Raw genomic sequence first — 13,043 nt, 5'->3', positions numbered from 1 at the left:
AGTTTCAATAATCTCATTCTCTCTAACCCTAGCAAGTTGTTCATCAAGAAATTCACCAAGTAGCACAGTAGTATATCAAGCATAGAAGTAGTTTCATCATAAGTATCATGCATAGCAGAAGTGGCATCATCAATAACATGCGACATATCAGAATTAATAGCAGAAGCAGGTTTAGGTGTCGCAAGCTTACTCAAAACAGAAGGTGAATCAAGTGCAGAGCTAGATGGCAGTTCCTTACCTCCCCTCGTAGTTGAGGGATAAATTTTTGTTTTCTCGTCTTTCAAGTTCCTCATAGTGACCAGCAGATATAAATCCCAAGTGACTCAAAGAATAGAGCTATGCTCCCCGGCAACGGCGCCAGAAAATAGTCTTGATAACCCACAAGTATAGGGGATCACAACAGTTTTCGAGGGTAGAGTATTCAACCCAAATTTATTGATTCGACACAAGGGGAGCCAAAGAATATTCTCAAGTATTAGCAGCTGAGTTGTCAATTCAACCACACCTGAATAACTTAATATTTGCAGCAAAGTATTTAGTAGCAAAGTAATATGATAGTAACGGTAACGGTAGCAAAAGTAGTGTTTTTGGGTTTTGTAGTGATTGTAACAGTAGCAACGGAAAAGTAAATAAGCGAAGAACAATATGTGAAAAGCTCGTAGGCATTGGATCGGTGATGGAGAATTATGCCGGATGCGGTTCATCATGTAACAGACATAACATAGGGTGACACAGAACTAGCTCCAATTCATCAATGTAATGCAGACATGTATTCTGAATATGGTCATACGTGCTTATGGAAAAGAACTTGCATGACATCTTTTGTCCTACCCTCCCGTGGCAGCGGGGTCCTAATGGAAACTAAGGGATATTAATGCCTCCTTTTAATAGAGTACCGGACCAAAGCATTAACACATAGTGAATACATGGACTCCTCAAACTATGGTCATCACCGGGAGTGGTCCCGATTATTGTCACTTCGGGGTTGCCGGATCATAACACATAGTAGGTGACTATAGACTTGCAAGATAGGATCAAGAACTCACATATATTCATGAAAACATAATAGGTTCATATCTGAAATCATGGCACTCGGGCCCTAGTGACAAGCATTAAGCATAGCAAAGTCATAGAAACATCAATCTGAGAACATAGTGGATACTAGGGATCAAACCCTAACAAAACTAACTCGATTACATGATAAATCTCATCGAACCCATCACCGTCCAGCAAGCCTACGATGGAATTACTCACGCATGGCGGTGAGCATCATCAAATTGGTGATGGAGGATGGTTAATGATGACGATGGCGACGGATTCCCCTCTCCGTAGCCCCGAACGGACTCCAGATCAGCCCTCCCGAGAGGTTTTAGGGCTTGCCGGCGGCTCCGTATCGTAAAACGCGATGAATCTTTCTCTCTAATTTTTTTCTCCCCGAACACGAATATATGGAGTTGGAGTTGAGGTCGGTGGAGCATTAGGGGGGGCACGAGGCAGGGGGCGCGCCCCCCACCCTCGTGGACAGGTGGAGGCCCCCCTGACGTGGATTCTTCTTCCAGTATTTTTAATATTTTCCAAAAATATGTTCCGTGGAGGTTCAGGTCATTCCGAGAACTTTTGTTTCTGCACATAAATAACACCATGGAAAGTCTGCTGAAAACATCGTCAGTCCGGGTTAGTTCCATTCAAATCATGCAAGTTAGAGTCCAAAACAAGGGCAAAAGTGTTATTAAAAGTAGATACGATGGAGACGTATCATTCCCCGTACCTCTCCCTCCATTTTCCCATTCATACACCGTCCACGCTAGAACACCATCCCCACACCAGCCTCCGTCCGCCACCCCATCCATCACCACCGTCCTCCACCACATCCATCGCCGCCGTCCTCCACCACATCCATCGCCACCGTCCTCCACCATGCCGGAGCGCCTACCAAGACCGTGTCATCCACTGCTAGAGATGGACGTTTATCATCCATGGCGACGGACCAAGAGCCTTGCATCATGTCCTCTCGCTTCATTGCCGCCGCCGTCCTCTTTGCCGGGGCCGCTCACACGACCTTTTCTTCCACCGCAACGGGACTTATCCCCCGATGCACCCGTCTAGCGTCGCAGATCTGCTTCAACGCCACCGACAACCATCGCACCCCCGATGCCTACACGGCGCCGCAAGAGAGGTGGTACTCCATATCTCCTCAACTTTTTTATCACAACCAGAAAATAAATCTTAACTTGGTTACTCTACTTTCTTTTCAGCTCTTAGAATTTAGTTCTTAGTTCGAAGCAAACAATGGCTGCTAAATATCTTTTCTCAGGTTTCCCCCTTTTATGATCACTCTACGATCAGAATACGTGCTTCGTGTCATAATAGCACTGCTCGACCCATCAAGCTAAACAACCTTAGTTGTTCAAATACGAATCTGATATTATTAAAACAGATTCGTTTAATTGGTCAGCTAAATGTTCCTAAATTAGTTTCGAAAATGCATGTTCGCCGCCCGGGTGTGTATCTCTACAGGGTGCCCATGGTGGGCCGCCCCACCCTGGGATTTTGGGTCGTCCCAGGCCCCGATTCCCCTCTGTTCTGCTGTGCGCTTCCGATCTCTACTCACCCCCAGCCACCTGCCTCGCCGGCGACTTGCCGTCACTCTAGGAGGAGACGCCGGACTAACAGGAGGTCAGGAGCCGCTCGCCCAACAGCGTCACCGCTGCCCGGGCGCGCCGCCGTGCCTACCTTCCCAGTCCGTTCAGGGCTCAGGCGTGCAGCACCCACTAAGCCAACCCGATTTATCCTAAGATAAGTCCTCAACACTCAGCAGCCACTCCTCATCACCCATTTTCTAATTGATTCATTACTCATTAGGTAGGACTGTCATTAGGGTTTGTTGTGTGCTCAGTGCTACCTACACTTAATTGTTCAGATGTATTTCGGTAATCTTTAGTACATATAAAGTTCACAGGGTTTTCAAATTTCCGGCCCTAGGAACAGACACTAGTCATTTTGGATTGTTGGTCGTAGTGACATTGACCCAAATTACTACTGCAAGCCAGTTTTGTTGACAATTTTACTTGTCTTTCTTACTCATTTGATATAATATCCAATTATTCACGTCGATTAGTTGCAAACAATAAGTTCTAGACAACCTTCTTGATTCAGATTTTGGACGGTCTCTTACTGCAGTTACAATTATGCATACTTGTCCTAGTAAGCTCACAAGTAAATGATTGATCCACTACATCTGTGCTTGCCTTGTCATATTTGTTGTCAATATTCTTTTAGGGTGGACCACCGATACGTCTCCAACGTATCTATAATTTATGAAGTATTCATGCTATTATATTATCTTTTTGGATGTTTATGGGCTTTATTAAACACTTTTATATTATTTTCGGGACTAACCTATTAACCGGAGGCCCAGCCCAAATTGCTGTTTTCTTGCCTATTTCAGTGTTTCGAATAAAAGGAATATCAAACGGAGTCCAAATGGAATGAAACCTTCCGGAGAGTTATTTTTGGAACGGAAGCAATCCAGGAGACTTGGAGTAGAGTCAGGGAAGCTTCGAGGAAGCCACGAGGCAGGGAGGCGCGCCCTACCCCCTGGGCGCGCCCCTACCCTCGTGGGCCCCTCGTGGCTCCCCTAACCGACTTCTTTCGCCTATATATATATATATATATATATATATATCCATATACCCTAAAAACATCAGAGAACACAATAGATCGGGAGTTCCACTGCCGCAAGCCTCTGTAGCCACCAAAAACCAATCAGGACCCTGTTCCGACACCCTGCCGAAGGGGGGATCCCTCACCGGTGGCGATCTTCATCATCCCGGCTCTCTCCAAGACGAGGAGGGAGTAGTTCACCCTCGGGGCTGAGGGTATGTACCAGTAGCTATGTGTTTGATCTCTCTCTCGTGTTCTTGAGGTGGTACGATCTTGATGTATCGCGAGCTTTGCTATTATAGTTGGATCTTATGATGTTTCTCCCCCTCTACTCTCTTGTAATGGATTGAGTAGTCCCTTTGAACTGATCTTATCGGATTGAGTCTTTAAGGATTTGAGAACACTTTATGTATGCCTTGCATGTGCTTATCTGTGGTGACAATAGGATATTCACGTGATCTACTTGATGTATGTTTTGGTGATCAACTTGCGGGTTCCGTAACATTGTGAACTTATGCATAGGGGTTGGCACACGTTTTTGTCTTCACTCTCCAGTAGAAACTTTGGGGCACTCTTTGAATTACTTTGTGTTGGTTGAATAGATGAATCTGAGATTGTGTGATGCATATCGTATAACCATACCCACGGATACTCGAGGTGACATTGGAGTATCTAGGTGACATTAGGGTTTCGGTTGATTTGTATCTTAAGGTGTTATTCTAGTACGAACTCTATGATAGATCGAACGGAAAGAATTACTTCGTGTTATTTTACTACAGACTCTTGAATAGATCGATCAGAAAGGATAACTTTGAGGTGGTTTCGTACCCTACAATAATCTCTTCGTTTGTTCTCCGCTATTAGTGACTTTGGAGTGACTCTTTGTTGCATGTTGAGGGATAGTTATATGATCCAGTTATGTTATTATTGTTGAGAGAACTTGCACTAGTGAAAGTATGAACCCTAGGCCTTGTTTCCTAGCATTGCAATATCGTTTACGCTCACTTTTACCACTTGCTACCTTGCTGTTTTTATATTTTCAGATTACAAATACCCATATCTATCATCCATATTGCACTTGTATCACCATCTCTTCGCCGAACTAGTGCACCTATACAATTTACCATTCTATTGGGTGTGTTGGGGACACAAGAGACTCTTTGTTATTTGGTTGCAAGGTTGTTTGAGAGAGACCATCTTCATCCTACGCCTCCCACAGATTGATAAACCTTAGGTCATCCACTTGAGGGAAATTTGCTACTGTCTTACAAACCTCTGCACTTGGAGGCTCAACAACGTCTACAAGAAAAAGGTTGTGTAGTAGACATCAACCACCGTGTTTCTAAATGCTGCAACCGTAGACATGAGTGAATAGTATTTCTCTATGTGATCTCTTCCATCATGTGTGGGCAACGAACACTGCATTGTATAGAAAGAAAGTGTCATTTCCAGCTTTTACATAGGCTTCGATCTTTTACATGGAATACAATCTGCCTACTTGCTTTGTGTCGCACTACCAACACTCCACCCTTGAAGCTAAACATTATGCCACTCACAATTCCTTAGTTTATTTGTTCAAATACGAATTTCATATGATTCTAATGTTCCTACTTCAGTTTTGAAATGTGTGTCTGCCTGTTATAGAGACATAAGGGGTTTGTATTTCTGTGTGTGGTCTGGTCAGCACGGTTGGGGGTGAACTTTGCATATGCAGGGGTTTATACAATTTACCATTCTATTGGGTGTGTTGGGGACACAAGAGACTCTTTGTTATTTGGTTGCAAGGTTGTTTGAGAGAGACCATCTTCATCCTACGCCTCCCACAGATTGATAAACCTTAGGTCATCCACTTGAGGGAAATTTGCTACTGTCTTACAAACCTTTGCACTTGGAGGCCCAACAACGTCTACAAGAAGAAGGTTGTGTAGTAGACATCAAGCTCTTTTCTGGCGCCGTTGCCGGGGAGGTGAGTGATTGAAGGTATTAAATATGAGGATAGGAGTATTAAATATGCAGAGGCATTTAGTATGCAATGTTGAATAATAATTTTAGTGATTTGTTACAGTATAAACCAATGCAAAAACCTTATCATTTTCTACTGTAACAAATCACTAAAATTATTATTCAACATTGCATACTAAATGCCTCTGCATATTTAATACTCCTATCCTCAAATAGAATCATTAAACAAGCAAACATATGGAAACAATGCAAACGTAACAGCAATCTACCAAAACAGTACAGTCTGTAAAGAATGCAAGATTCATCATACTTCCCTAACTCCAAACATTATGAAATTCTACCACACTGTAGAAAATTTATCAGAGGTTAATATGCAAAAAGTTTCAACTTTTTATCATATTCTGACTTTTCTAGGGAATTTTTGCAACAGCGGTAAACTTTCTGTTTTGAAACAGCAACATGTACACTTGCAAAATAAGCATGGTAAAGGCTATCCTTGACATTTTTATTGAAAATAGAGATGCAAAACATTATTCTAAATAACAGCAAGAAAATACTAACAAAATAAAATGACACTCCAAGCAAAACACATATCATGTGGTGAATAAAAATATAGCTCCAAGTAAAGTTACCAATGAACGAAGACGAAAGAGGGGATGCCTTCCGGGGCATCCCCGAGCTTAGGCTCTTTTTTGTCCTTGAATATTACCTTGGGGTGCCTTGGGCATCCCCAATCTTAGGCTCTTGCCACTCCTTATTCCATAGTCCATCGAATCTTTACCCAAAACTTGGAAACTTCACAACACAAAACTTAACAGAAAACTCGTAAGCTCCGTTAGTATAAGAAAATAAATCACCACTTTTGGTACAGTTGTGAACTCATTATAAATTAATATTGGTGTAATATCTACTGTATTCCAACTTCTCTATGGTTCATACCCTCCGATACTACTCATAGATTCATGAAAATAAGCAAACAACACATAGAAAACAGAATCTGTCAAAAACCGAATAGTCTGTAGTAATCTGTATCAAACGTATACGTCTGGAACTCCAAAAACTCTGCCAAAATAGGACGACCTAGATAATTTGATTTTTGATCTACTGCAATTGGAATCAGTATTTTATCACTTTCTGGTGATTTTTAACAATTGTTTTCGTGAGCAGAAAGTTTCTGTCTTTTTCAGCAAGATCAAATAATTATCATCCAAGAAGATCCGATAGGTCTTACTTGGCACAAACACTAATTAAAACATAAAACCACATCTAACCAGAGGCTATATCAAATATTTATTACTAAACAGAAATAAAAATAAAATTGGGTTGCCTCCCAACAAGCGCTATTGTTTAACGCGCCTAGCTAGGCATGATGATTTCAATGATGCTCACATAAAAGATAAGAATTGAAACATAAAGAGAGCATCATGAAGAATATGACTAGCACTTCCTATGCATAGGTATTTTGTGAGAAAACAACTTATGGGAACAATAATCAACTAGCATAGGAAGGCAAAACGAGCATAACTTCAAAACTGTAAGCACATAGAGAGGAAACTTGATATTATTGTAATTCCTACAAGCATATGTTCCTCCCTCATAATAATTTTCAGTAGCATCATGAATAATTTCAACAATATAACCAGCACATAAAGCATTCTTTTCATGATCTGCAAGCATAGAAAATTTACTACTCTCCACATAAGCAAAATTCTTCCCATTCGGAATAGTGGGAGTATCAAAAGAAACTCGAATACTATAAATTGTTTCCACATTAAAATAGTAATGTTCAGAAAAAGGGTAATCATAATCATGACAAGTTTTATAAATATAATCATCACTACTTTTTATAGCATAAGTGTCATCACAATAATCATTATAGGTAGCAACTTTGTTCTCATCATAATCGATTGAAACCTCTTCCAAGATAGTGGAATTATCACTAAATAAAGTCATGACCTCTCCAAATCCACTTTCATAATTATCAAAATAAGATTCAACATCCTCCAAAATAGTGGGATCATTACTTCCTAAAGTTGACACTCTTCCAAACCCACTTTCATCAATATAATCATCATAAGTAGGAGGCATGCTATCATCATAACAAATTTGCTCATCAGAACTTGGGAGGCTAAAAATACCATCTTCATTAAACATAGCATCCCCAAGCTTGGGACAAACATTAATTGCAGCAAATATATTCTCAAACGTGTCATTCTCATCAAAAATACCATCCCCAAGCTTGGGCCTTTTCATATCATAAGCATAATCACTCTCATCATTAACAGTATGGATAGCACCAATAGTATAGTAATTATTATCATCATAATGAGTAGTAGGAGCAACATCATTTGGTAGGGATACCTTTCTACCTTTGCTTCTCCGTCTTTTCTTTTTCTTCTTCACATCGTGTGTGGGTTTAACCCTCTTTTTTGAGCTCCTTATTGATGAGATAGAAGGCTCCTCCTCGTTACCTGATTCATCATAAGAAATAATAGGAGGATATTGGGAAGTCTCTTCCCTTTCATTAGTATTCTCTTCATCTTCTATTTGTTTTCTTGTCTTTATGTAATGGCAATATAAGGATTTTCAATGCAATTCACCGCACAATACATAATTTTTTTTTCTAGATCAAAATCAAGAACTTTATCAAGGACAAATTCTGGAAGATCCTTAGTTATACGTTTCATTTCTTCACAACCCAAAAGCAAACTAAGTTCATTATGATGTGCAAGGGAAATCAAGTCATCACAATTTTTGGACACGATGCGATCATGAAACAATTTGCATTGGGTATTGAAATGATCACGTTCATTGCAAAGTTCACCAGGACGGCAAAGAAAGTTTAAATTCTCAGCACAAACATCTAGCCTTTCTTGCAACCATTTAGTTTCCAAATACTTATGCCTCTTGCAAAATCTATTTTCCCTATTTGGTGTGTACTTGCAAGCTCTATGCACTCCACAGAAATTGACATGCTTATAAGAGACATTTTCATCATGACTGGTGCAATCATCATTACTACTATGGATATTCAAGGAGTTCATACTAACAAAATTGCAATCATGCTCATCATTCAAAGATTTAGTGCCAAACATTTTATAGACTTCTTCTTCTAGCGTTTGAGCACAATTTTCCTTTCCATCATTCTCACGAAAGATATTAAAAAGATGAAGCGTATGAGGTAAACTCAATTCCTTTTTTGTAGTTTTCTTTTATAAATTAAACTAGTGATAAAACAATAAACTAAAAGATTCGATTGCAAGATCTAAAGATATACCTTCAAGCACTCACCTTCGAGGAAGCCACGAGGCAGGGAGGCGCACCCTACCCCCTGGGCGCGCCCCCACCCTCGTGTGTGGCTCCCCTGTCCGACTTCTTTCGCCTATATATATCCATATACCCTAAAGTATCGGAGAACACAAAAGATCGGGAGTTCTGCCGCCACAAGCCTATGTAGCCACCAAAAACCAATGGGGACCCTGTTTCGGCACCCTGCTGGAGGGAGGATCCCTCACCGATGGCCATCTTCATCATCCCGGTGTTCTCCATGACGAGGAGGGAGTAGTTCACCCTCGGGGTTGAGGGTATGTACCAGTAGCTATGTGTTTGATCTCTCTCTCTCTCTCTCTCTCTCGTGTTCTTGAGGTGGTACGATCTTGATGTATCGCGAGCTTTGCTATTATAGTTGGATCTTATGATGTTTCTCCCCCTCTACTCTCTTATAATGGATTGAGTTTTCCCTTTGAAGTGATCTTATCGGATTGAGTCTTTAAGGATTTGAGAACACTTTATGTATGTCTTGCATGTGCTTATCTATGGTGACAATGGGATATTCACGTGATCTACTTGATGTATGTTTTGGTGATCAACTTGCGGGTTCCGTAACATTGTGAACTTATGCATAGGGGTTGGCACACGTTTTTGTCTTGACTCTCCGGTAGAAACTTTGGGGCACTCTTTGAAGTACTCTGTGTTGGTTGAATAGATGAATCTGAGATTGTGTGATGCATATCGTATAATCATACCCACAGATACTCGAGGTGACATTGGAGTATCTAGGTGACATTAGTGTTTTGGTTGATTTGTATCTTAAGGTGTTATTCTAGTACAACTCTATGATAGATCGAACGGAAAGAATAGCTTCGTGTTATTGTACTACAGACTCTTGAATAGATCGATTAGAAAGGATGAGGTGGTTTCGTACCCTACAATAATCTCTTCGTTTGTTCTCCGCTATTAGTGACTTTGGAGTGACTCTTTGTTGCATGTTGAGGGATAGTTATATGATCCAGTTATGTTATTATTGTTGAGAGAACTTGCACTAGTGAAAGTATGAACCCTAGGCCTTGTTTCCTAGCATTGCAATATCGTTTACGCTCACTTTTACCACTTTCTACCTTGCTGTTTTTATATTTTCAGATTACAAATACCCATATCTATCATCCATATTGCACTTGTATCACCATCTCTTCGCCGAACTAGTGCACCTATACAATTTACCATTGTATTGGGTGTGTTGGGGACACAAGAGACTCTTTGTTATTTGGTTGCAGGGTTGTTTGAGAGAGACCATCTTCATCCTACGCCTCCCACGGATTGATAAACCTTAGGTCATCCACTTGAGGAAAATTTGCTACTGTCCTACAAACCTCTGCATTTGGAGGCCCAACAACGTCTACAAGAAGAAGGTTGTGTAGTACACATCAACCACCGTGTTTCTAAATGCTGCAACCGTAGACATGAGTGAATAGTATTTCTCTATGTGATCTCTTCCATCATGTGTGGGCAACGAACACTGCATTGTATAGAAAGAAAGTGTCATTTCCAGCTTTTACATAGGCTTCGATCTTTTACATGGAATACAATCTGCCTACTTGCTTTGTGTCGCACTACCAACACTCCACCCTTGAAGCTAAACATTATGCCACTCACAATTCCTTAGTTTATTTGTTCAAATACGAATTTCATATGATTCTAATGTTCCTACTTCAGTTTTGAAATGTGTGTCTGCCTGTTATAGAGACATAAGGGGTTTGTATTTCTGCGTGTGGTCTGGTCAGCACGGTTGGGGGGTGAACTTTGCATATGCAGGGGTTTATAGGGAGACACTCTTCGAGTTGAATCCGCAATGCATTCCATAGATAATCTGACTACTTTTTATGTTTTCATGAATCTCAGATTCTGAATAGCATCATAATGATTATGAGCTTGCGCGCATGAAAAGAATAAAGCAGAACAATGCTATGGTTGTCAAACTTGGCATTAAGGGACTGAAATCAAGTCTGGATGCAATGCAATGCAAATGCTCTCCACCTACAGATTCATGCTCATAATATGATCCTAACAGTGATTCTGAGCTAGAGGGAGACCTAAGTCAATGTAGCTCCCTAGTGGAGGAGTCAGAGGAAGATGCCCTATCTTATTCACCCATCAAGGTGCTTGCTCTAACTTTCCAAGGTTATATTTGTCGCGCATATCTTGCAACTGATGCTTTGCATTGCTTCTACTTTGTTGAACTGCCATTAGCTTAGTCTACACATCGTGTATGTGAATACGCCCTGCCCATCCATTTTCAGTACATATTCCATCTGTCATCTTTCCATATTTATCCATTCAAATGATGTTCCTGTGTACCAGACGTTCCAAAGGAAGAGGGCGATTGCTGATCGTGGAGGAGCACAAGCAAAGTATTTGGAAAAGGTAGTGGCACCTGATAAATCAAATAGCCCATTAGGTGTAGTTGCAATATCACCTGACCCACAAAACACCCCAACTCTAGCAGACTCTAGCCCTACTATATTGGTCATTTCTGATGCCCCAACTCAGCAGACCCCAACTGCAGCAAACATTATGATTATGCCAGTTGACATAGCACCAGCTCTACGACGCAAAACCCCCATTCCAGCAAAGAGTACACCAAATCCAGTTGCCAAATCCCTTTTCGAACCAGAGAGAGCCCCAATTGCGGCAAATAGGACCCTTGTTCCATTTCTTCCTAGTTTAGAAGACAAACCTTATATTGTTGTGAGGAACTTTGTGCGCATCTTTCCTTCATGGAAAGATTATACCGCAGACATAGAACAATTTCCAGTCTTCCTCCGCAACTTACGCGTAAGTAATGTACTAATGTTATTCATGGTCATTATTGCATATGTTTCTGCTGACAGAAGACACAAGATTTCATTCTTTTAAATAGGCGAGGACCAAACTGGATTGTGAAGACGAGCAAGGGTTGGTTGCGCTTTTCAAGCACTCATTGATGAAGTATCGTTCCTACCCGAGGCAAGCGCACTTCAATGGCAAGCCTCTAAACAAAATTTCTGTAATGTCTCCGGTGCTACATTTATCCGACGGTGACTGGAATAATCTTGTTACACATTGGTCTCGGCTGCAGCGTAAGGTACTATCTATGATATCACATCACAATTTGAACTACATTTCTGCATTTGCCTTAAGTCTCACTTGTACGAAAACTGTTAGCAGAAGAACATTCATTCTCAAGGGACCACAGAATCTCGCAACTATACTGCACACTGCATTGCTCTTGTGAGTACCTCTTGCCTTGTATGACCGTACTTACTTTCATAGCTGTTTGATTATGTAGCATCACTGCACATGTTAGCCTCGTTATCGTCCATTTGGTGGACATTATAAGATCCGTATGGACTCTTACATAAATTTAGAATCAACCCAATGCTTTTGAAGAGGTTTAGCTCTGCAGTCCTCTTGTAAGGACTGAACGTCGTCTATCACTGTACTTACATTAATAGCTACTCCCTCCGTCCCATAATATAAGAACATTTTTTACAGTACACCAGTGTTCAAAACACTCTTGTATTATGGGAAGAGGGATTGGTTCATTGTGTAGCATTCTGCATCTTATCTCCCTCGCCCACCATTTACTAAAAAAGATCAGATCTATATTTAATCTTACCAAAAAGTAGAATACACAGACAATGCCAGTGCAGAAGTGTAGCCCATTGCTCTTGTCAGTACATTTTGTCTTGTAATGCTTGTACTTCCAGGGATTGGTAGTTGATTATGTAGCATCAATCTGCATCTTATCTTCATTATCCTCTATCCCTTCCAGTATTATCATATCTATAATTACTCTCTACAAAATGTAGAGTACAGGCAATGCTTATGAAGATGATTCTGTGCTGAAATTCTTGAGTTATCCTTCCCTTGACATGGAGAAGGGCATTATAAAGCCGGTGTTAACTGTTAATGTAAGTCAGTCCTTCTAAAGCCTTTATCCTCAACTGTTGTTTAATTTGCTCATACTCCCTATCGTTTACTGCTGTTTAGTTTGCTGTTTCTACCAAAATGCATGTTCGCAAGAACCGTAAGTTCTAAGTTTTACTTGTAAAACCAAGTTCCTTATTCATACCATGCACATTACTCAATACTCCCTATAT

The sequence above is a fragment of the Aegilops tauschii genome, chromosome 3 (assembly GCF_002575655.3).
Source record: "Aegilops tauschii subsp. strangulata cultivar AL8/78 chromosome 3, Aet v6.0, whole genome shotgun sequence".
NCBI lineage: Eukaryota > Viridiplantae > Streptophyta > Magnoliopsida > Poales > Poaceae > Aegilops > Aegilops tauschii.
The sequence above is the reverse complement of the archived record's forward strand: the minus strand, read 5'-3'. Positions refer to the sequence as shown.